The sequence below is a fragment of the Felis catus genome, chromosome D3, assembly GCF_018350175.1.
Source record: "Felis catus isolate Fca126 chromosome D3, F.catus_Fca126_mat1.0, whole genome shotgun sequence".
In the NCBI taxonomy this organism is placed as follows: domain Eukaryota; kingdom Metazoa; phylum Chordata; class Mammalia; order Carnivora; family Felidae; genus Felis; species Felis catus.
Window position 1 is genome coordinate 11,995,916 of NC_058379.1, and position 8,302 is coordinate 12,004,217.

The window sequence follows — 8,302 nt, forward strand, 5'->3', positions numbered from 1 at the left end:
AAAGAGAACGAAAGGCAATAAAAGTCATTGTGAAAGGACACCGGTACCTTCTTCCGACCCTGTCCTCTGTCCCAGCTTCAGAAGCAGACACTAAGGGGACTGTTCCTCGTCCCACCAAGACAGCTGACCGCGTTCTCTGGTTCTCCAGTTGCTACAATTGAACCTTCAACTCCCAAGGCAGGAGCAAATCAGGGGCAGGCCTTTGATCTCTTGTCCCGTCACTCCCCTCGGTCTCCATGGCAACCACTGTGCCCCAAGGGGTGGAGAATACACCCCATTGTTCTAGCCTCCCTGCCTTCATTCCATCTTAATTACCTGTGCCCATTGGGTTCCGTCCCAGGCTCCCGTTGGGTTTGATGAGTCCCTTCCCTCCTCAACTGTTTCCATTTCTCTACGTACCTGCCCTCTGGGGCCACGGGACGCCTCCCGTGGCTCCCACGGGCCTGGGTCCACCTCTCGGTTATGTGAGTCACTGAGTCCTATGAACTCTGTACCGGGAGTGAGTCACTTTGCTCCTTAAAGCCTCGGGCTTCTCATCTGTACGACCGGGATAAAAGTGGTCTTAGGGCCGAAAACCCGAACACCTTCAGCGCACAGCATATAGTAAGTCATTAATGAAGGCGATGTGTCTTTATGAAACGTGAGTGGCTCAGGGGCCTGGTGACTTCTCTAGATCGGGTTATGGGGGTTGACTTCTCACTGGTGATTGAACTCTTACTGTCAGTCTTGGACAATCCATCCATCCGTCATCTCTTTATTAATCATCCACTATCAATCACCCGTCGTCTATGTATAATAGCCCCTTGCCCCCCGCCCCCCATCCACGGTTCCCGCTTCCTGCATTTAGAACCTGCTCGTCAGCCGTGGTCTGGAAGCCAATGAGCCTCCTTCTGTCTGACATCTGGTCAGGCCAGTAGTAGCCTAACCCTGCGTCACATGCCTGTATGGTCCACCGCCCTTCATCTTGTCCCGGCTGTGTTTTGTCATCTCGCATCATCACAGGAAGGAGCACAGCCCGAGAAATTGGGAGAGACCACATTCACATACTTTTATGATTGTATGTTGTTAGAATTGTTCTATGTTATTATTGTTGTTGCTAATCTTTTACTGTGTCTCATAAGTTGAATTTTATCCTAGGGGCACTTGGGTGGCTCAGTCAGTGAAGCGTCCGATTCTTTTTTTCTTTTTTATGTTTATTTTTGAGAGAGAGAAAGAGAGAGGAAGAGTACGAGTAGGGGAGGAGCAGAGAGAGAGAGGGAGACACAGAATCGGAAGCAGGCTTCGAGCTGTCATCACAGAGCCCGAGGCGGGGCTCGAACTCACGAGCTGTGAGATCATGGCCCGGGTGGAAGTCGGACGCTTAACCGACTGAGCCACCCAGGCGCCCCATGGACGTTTCTGATTTTACCCTTTGCTTGACCATGTGATTAACTCTCAGAGACTGGTGGGTGGGGCCTGGTCTGGGGGATGCTGGGATTATCCAGAACCATAGAAGTGACAAGTGACCTGGTGGTACTTTTAAGATCCCCCCGCCCCTGCTGCTAAATAACACGTACATTGCTTATTAACAGCACTGATTGATTTTTCTGCGAAAAGAAGCATGCCTTGCCCACAGAGAGAGTGTTTAAATTAAGTTTGGTTGAGAAGCAAACATTTATGCTATTATAGACGCACAACTACGAAATTTTTTGGAGGGGGAGAACGGATTTATCCGAGGCTTAAGAGGCGGTGGGGTGGGCGTCGAATAGGGAAACAGAAAGAGAAAAAGCTGGGCATGGGCTCTCCTTCCCCTGTGGGGCTCAGAAAGACCCCATCCGTGGCCACAATACTTTGCACGGTTGCATTTGGTGAGAGCCCAGCTGTTTTTCTCCTGTTTATGCAGAGACTGTCTTTCCGAACGGGGGCATTCTGCCCAGAATCCGGGACTCCTGGCTCCTGTTCCAGTCCGTCCTTCCTTCCTTCTTTCCTTCCTTCCTTCTTCCTCCCTCCTCCCTCCTTCCTTCCTTCCTTCTTTCCTTCCTTCTTTCCTTCCTTCCTTCCTTCCTTCCTTCCTTCCTTCCTTCCTTCCTTCCTTTTCTTCCTTTTCTTCCTTTTTCTTTCTTTTTTTCTTTTTCTTTTTCTTTCTTTCTCTTTCTTTCTTTCTTTCTTTCTTTCTTTCTTTCTTTCTTTCTTTCTTCCTTCCTTCCTTCCTTCCTTCCTTCCTTCCTTCTTTCCTTTCCTTTCCTTTCCTTCCTTCTTCTTTCTTTCTTTTTTTCTTTCTTTCTTTCTTTCTTTCTTTCTTTCTTTCTCTCCCTTTCTTTCTTTCTTTCTTCCTTCCTTCCTTCCTTCCTTCCTTCCTTCCTTCCTTCCTTCTTTCCTTTCCTTTCCTTTCCTTCCTTCTTCTTTCTTTCTTTTTTTCTTTCTTTCTTTCTTTCTTTCTTTCTTTCTTTCTTTCTTTCTCTCTCTCTCTCTCTTTCTTTCTTTCTTTCTTTCTTTCTTTCTTTCTTTCTTTCTCCTTTCCTTTCCTTTCCTTTCCTTTCCTTTCCTTTCCTTTCCTTTCCTTTCCTTTTTCAGTGCTCTTTTCTTTACTCCATGTAGTCTTTCGACCCAAGGACATGATTCCAGACGTTGCTTTTTTTTTTTTGAATCAGAGATGGTCTTGTCAGTCCTAGTGGTAGGGAACAGAGTTGTCTGAGAGCCCTGATAAAGTCACTGGGCTCCTCTTGTGCAAATTAACTCGACGATCTCCTAGGACTGGGCGGCAGTGCGGGTGAATGAAGCTGTTCAAGGACGTACTTGGGGTTCTTGGGAGGAAACCAATGACGTTCTCCAAGGAGGCCTTTGGGTAGGAAGTTGCTCGAGGGACTGGTTGCAGGTGCCTGGGAAACTGAGATGTAGGGAAACTGAGGAGGCAGAGGGAAGCCACGAGGAATCGCACCCGTCTGCTAGTAGTGAGGGGGCGCTCACCTCTCCTAGGTGGGAAGAGACGTACCTGAGGACAGCAGGGGTGTGGAGAGGGGCTGGACAGGAGCCCTGACCTTGGGTGGAGGGACTCAGCCGGCTGTGGGGGTGCAGTGACCCCCCCCCAGGGAGGGGGCTGGGGACTATATACCCCGTTTTCACTTCCACTCACATTTCCTCTTGTGTCCTGTTGGCCAAGTTCAACAGGAACCCAAAGAAGGCACCTGACAGATCCATAAGGATCAGCCTCAGGGGCAGAGAGTAGGGTGGGGAGGAGAGAGGGGGGATCTGCAGGGACACATAGACGGTGTTTAAGGTGGTACATAGGACAGGTTTCATTTCCATGGAGAAATGTATCCCGTGTTCCCTGAACAAGATGGACTTCTGTGTTGACCTTAATTTCTCTGTGTCTCACTTTCCCTTTCTCCAAAACGGGACTAACGACGGCAAAATTGATCAGAATTACAATCACATTACCAACTGTCGTGAGTTGTTGTCAGGACGTAATTCATTAATTCATGCCATGCTCTTAGACTATCCCAAGTATTAGCTTTTATTTCAAGATTACACCGTCACGATCCTTTGTTTCTTTTCTTTTAATTTTTTTTTTTAATGTTTATTTATTTTTGAGAGAGAGACAGAGTGAGAGGAAGGGAGGGGCGGAGAGAAAGAGGGAGAGACAGAATCCGAAGCGGGCTCCAGGCTCCGAGACGTCAGCACGGAGCCCGACGCGGGGCTCGAACCCACGAACCGTGAGATCGTGGCCTGAGCCAAAGTCGGAGGCTCAACTGACTGAGGCACCCAGGCGCCCTCGTTTCTTTATTTTTAGAAACAGCCGTGGGTACAAGACCTATTTTACTGCCCCTTTAATTCTTCTACGAGTAAAATAACAGTGAGATCTCACTGCTGAAGAGCCAGTGACCCTGAGCACAGTCTAGGGAGACAATAGACGATAGGCGGGGACTGTGGCAAACTCACAGTGTCTCCCCTCAAGGGACCACCTGCCACTCAGCTCTAGCAGATTATGACCGTTTAGGAATGTAGGCAGCGTTTCCAGAACTTTCGGGTTTGCAAGAAGAGCTGAACAATTAGGATTTTTATGTGAAAGCTTCTGATTTTTAAAGGTTGGCGAATGGTTTCAAAATTTTTAAAAAAATACATCATTTGAGCCAACACTCTGCGAGCCAAGCAAAACAGATCTTGGGGCTGGATTCAGCTCACATGTGGCCAGTTGTGATCTTGGGTTAAGCTTATGCCTGGGGACCAAAGGAAGGTGTTGGCTTCTTAAGGAAGACAGGACGTGACCTTGGCTCCTGGAAGAGACTTCTTCAGAGAGGCCTCAGCTGAAACCCCAGACATAAAGCAAAGCATCCTTGACTTAAGATCTAAGAGCTGGAAAAACGCACAGGGCAGGGGTGGGGGCGGGCTTTCTCATTAAGGGGACCCGCGCGTGGGATTTTCTAGGAAGCCAGGACGGTTCTCAGATCACATTCACGAACCAAAGGTAGCCCGAACCCCAGTTTCCTCTGCCTCGCGCCTCCATGAAGGGATTTTCGCTTTGTCCAAAGTTATTTAACCTGCTTTTGGGGCCAGGGAGAGAAAAAAACCCCGACTCCGTGATATTATATACATTCGAGGAATTAACATCAGCACGCATCCCGGGATTCTTCTCGGGAGAAACCAGGCTGCGGGTAAGGCAACCGTGTATTTCGGGGCCTTCCCACTTCTTACGCCCCTGGCGTGGGTTCAAGCTCTCCTCTGCTTCCTTGTCTTTAAAAAAAAAAAAAAATACAAACGCCGATTCGAATTCCCCATCTTTGGAGACAGCCCCGAGCACACAGGCACGTATAGACACCCTCTCCCTGCACACACATCTGTTATACACATTGCCACGGTATTCTCTGGTTGTTCAACAATGAACAGAATTATTTCCTCTTATTTCTTCCCATGTTGCCTCAAAACCGCACTCGGAACAATAAAACCACTGAAGGGGGCTCGGCCAATCGCGCTGCACGGCTGGCTCTTCTCGGCACATAGGAATTGGGGGGGTCGGGGGGCAATGGGGGAGGCGCTGGGGTCCTGAGGGGAGGCTTTGGGCCGCGTGGAAGGGAACACGGCCACTGTTGCCATGGAATCCACCGCGGCCTGCGTGTCTCTGTGCGTGCGCGTCCGTGCGGCTGTGCCTTTCTGTCTGTGTCTGTCCGATCGTCTGTCCGTGCGTGTGGGTCTGTGCGCTGGGTGTCGCTTGTTTCATTGCACTGTATCTTATCGTTGTTTTTCAAGCTTTACTGAGATCTTGTCGACGTAGCACGTGGATACACGGAAGGTGTGCCATGTGATGATTCGGCGCATGTGTGCGTGGCCAAGCGATGACCACAAGAAGGCAGTTAGCACTTCGTCCCCTCATCTAACGACCTTTCGGATGTGCGCTGGTAACATTTGACATCTACTCTGTTTACAATTTTTTTTTTTGGTCGGTTTTAAGTTTATTTATTTTGAGAGAGACAGAGAGTGGGTGCAAGCAGGGGAGGGGCACAGAGAGAGGGAGACACGGAATCTGAAACAGGCACCAGGCTCCGAGCTGTCAGCCCAGGGCCCGACGCGGGGCTCGAACTCACGAACCGCGAGATCATGACCCGATCCGACGTCGGACGCTCAACCGACCGAGCCACCCAGGCGCTCCCATTTTAAATAGCACCTATTTGCCAACTGCTAATGATACACCAGGCCCCATACTAAATGCTTTAGCGCACACAGGCTTCTCTATTTAATCTTTACAGCAAGCACCTAGTGGAGAGCAGAATCTTAATTGTGCGGATCACTAAAGTGAGGCTGGCTTGTGCCTTCGTCCCTTCGTTCAAGTATCTATCTGGCACCCGAGAGCCAGGCGCTGTCCCGGGCATGGGGAAATGACAGTGACGCGGCCTCTGGAAGCAGGAATCTCACATCCGAGTGAGGAGAGGTGTGTTATAGATAAGTAACAAGCACATTTTCTCGGGGTTCGTGAGTGGCTCTGCCGGGCGTTCACAGAACTCGCCAAGGATCAGGGCTGTCGGCTCAGTCCCTGAGCTAGCATTCGAGAGACCTGGGCAGGTGCCCGGGTCAGGGCCACCCTTTTGCAAAAGGCACATCTTTCCAGGTGCAAGGGGGGGGGCCGGTACGGAATGCTCCTTTGGGGAGTCACCTTAGTTATTTGCCTGTAGGAAGGATAGACCCTTCAGGATTGGGGTCTTGGAAAAAAAATTACTCGGCTCCAAACGGCTGGGGAGAAGATGCTGGGTGGGACCCGCTCTGCCTCTCGCTGCAGGGGTGATGGTTGCATACAGGGCAGGCACAGACCTCTCATTTTCTGTCCTGGATGCGGTCGGGGCGCCGCTGTGGGAAGGCACGGGCGTGGTCACCGCACGCTTGTGTTGTGTTGGAGCATTGGCTCAGCCCCTCGTGGTCGTGTGCTCTTGGGGTGCAGTGATCCGGGCATTGGGCTTGAGGTGGGTAGAAGGCTGGAAGGCCTGGAACGAAGTCCTGGCGGAACGGAGCCCCGAGCTCTCTTGGGGCTGGTTCCTACCACAGAATTCCTTCACCAAAGCCGAAAAGCAATTGTGTGTTTCAACAGCAGGCGGCTAGTATTTATGGAGCCTTTTTTTATTTTTATTTTTTTAACATGCTGGTGGGGGGTGGGGGGAGAGTTAGACACTCATTGTTTTCTATGGGCTGTATTCCTCCGAGAGACAAGCCGATTTCCGAATGGAGGAACCAGCTCAGGATGGCTGAGATGTTTGGCCAAGGCCACACAGCTAGGAAGCCATAAAAGTGGGGTGCAAACACGGGTCTTTCTGGCTTCGAGGGCAGCGCTCACACACGGCTACCATTTCGCTGTCTCAGGCACCTGGGGCCTGAGGGGATGCCGGAAGGGGCTGGGTGAGAGAAGTGATGTCCTATAGCTGAAAACAGGACTATGGCCTTGGGAGAGGGCCTATCAGCCCTGAGTGTCCAGAGAAACCAGAGAGATGAGTGTGTGCCATTGGAAGAAGACCAAGGGAGAGAGAGGAGTTTAGAAGCTGCCGGGGTATTTCCTTAGCACGCTGGAGGGTCTGCCTCCCAGAACACCCCGCGGCACGCGGCCATCCTCTGCTCTGGTAGATTCGGGGCATTATGGGGCTGGGAGTAGCCCTCGGAGACTGGCTTGGCAGGGAACCTCATCTCTTTAGGGCAGACATCACAGTGTTGACTTGCACAGACACATCTGTATTTCTTGTGAAGCACCAGGGACGAGCCCTCCTGTTTCTTTCTTTCTTAGTTCCAAAAGGTGAAGAAAGGGCAACCCGCCCCTTCGAACCGCTCCAGGTACTTGCAGTAGTGAGCCTCCCGTCCCCGGAGGCATGTCAGCAGAGGCTGCGTGATTTCCTGGAAGGGAGTTTTCTATTGGGTAAGAAGCTGGACTGAATAGTCTCCGAACTTTTCTGTTCAATTCCGAGTTTCTGGGACATTAAGGAACTGGTTATGTTCAGGGCAAATCAATAGAGGTATATACGCAGCGTCCACCGGGTTCTCTGAGGCTTGACCACTCAAGAATCATTTGGCAAGGTTTTTATTGATTTATTTTTGCCTTGAGTCTGAATCGAACTTCTTCCTTTTTTTTTTTTTTTTGGCCTAAATTCAGGCACAAAGTCCAGCACAGTCAATTGATGAGGCGTTTGATTTCTAGGTGGTTGTACAGTGGAGATTTCACTTCTGAGCCAGAGTTAAATCCTGCTCTCCCACTCCCCAGCTGCGTGATTTTGAGCAAGTGATCAAACTACACTTCTCTGAGCCTCTGTTTTCCCATCTGTAAAGTAGGACGAGTAGAACTTACTGGATAGGATGGTCGAATGAGATATCCCAGGTAAATAAAGAATTGTCATGGTGCTTAACACAGAGTGAGCGCCTTGTTAACTCTAGTAATGGTTCATACTCAATGGATTTTTTTAAAGCTTATCTATTTTTGAGAGAGAGAGAGAGAGAGTGCAAGTGGGGGAGGGCAGAGAGATAGAGAGAGAAGGGGACACAGAATCCGAAGCGGGCTCCAGGCTCTGAGCTGTCAGCCCAGAGCCCGACGCGGGGCTCGAACCCACGAACCGCGAGATCATGACCTGAGCGGAAGTCGGACGCTTAACCGACTGGGCCACCCAGGCGCCCCCTCACTCAGTAGATATTAACTGAAGGTCCATTAATTGTCAGACCTGGGGAGTTGCGGGCAATCTGCAGGAAGACAAAAGATCCTTCTGCTGTGACTGGAAACTCTTATATGTTCCTACCCTGAATGGATGGCACCAATATGGACGGAGGAAACACACACATCCCTCCTCTTGGCTTTCAAAAAAAT

At 50.3% G+C, this 8,302-nt stretch overlaps 1 long non-coding RNA gene across 1 annotated transcript; it reads left to right on the plus strand.

Annotated features, from left to right (window-relative positions):
* Nucleotides 1-209: 209 nt before the first annotated feature.
* Nucleotides 210-7,957, plus strand: LOC123381318. The gene is made up of 4 exons (XR_006588198.1): nucleotides 210-603; nucleotides 5,224-5,372; nucleotides 5,721-5,902; nucleotides 7,238-7,957. It is a non-coding gene; the product is annotated as an uncharacterized LOC123381318 (long non-coding RNA).
* Nucleotides 7,958-8,302: the final 345 nt, after the last annotated feature.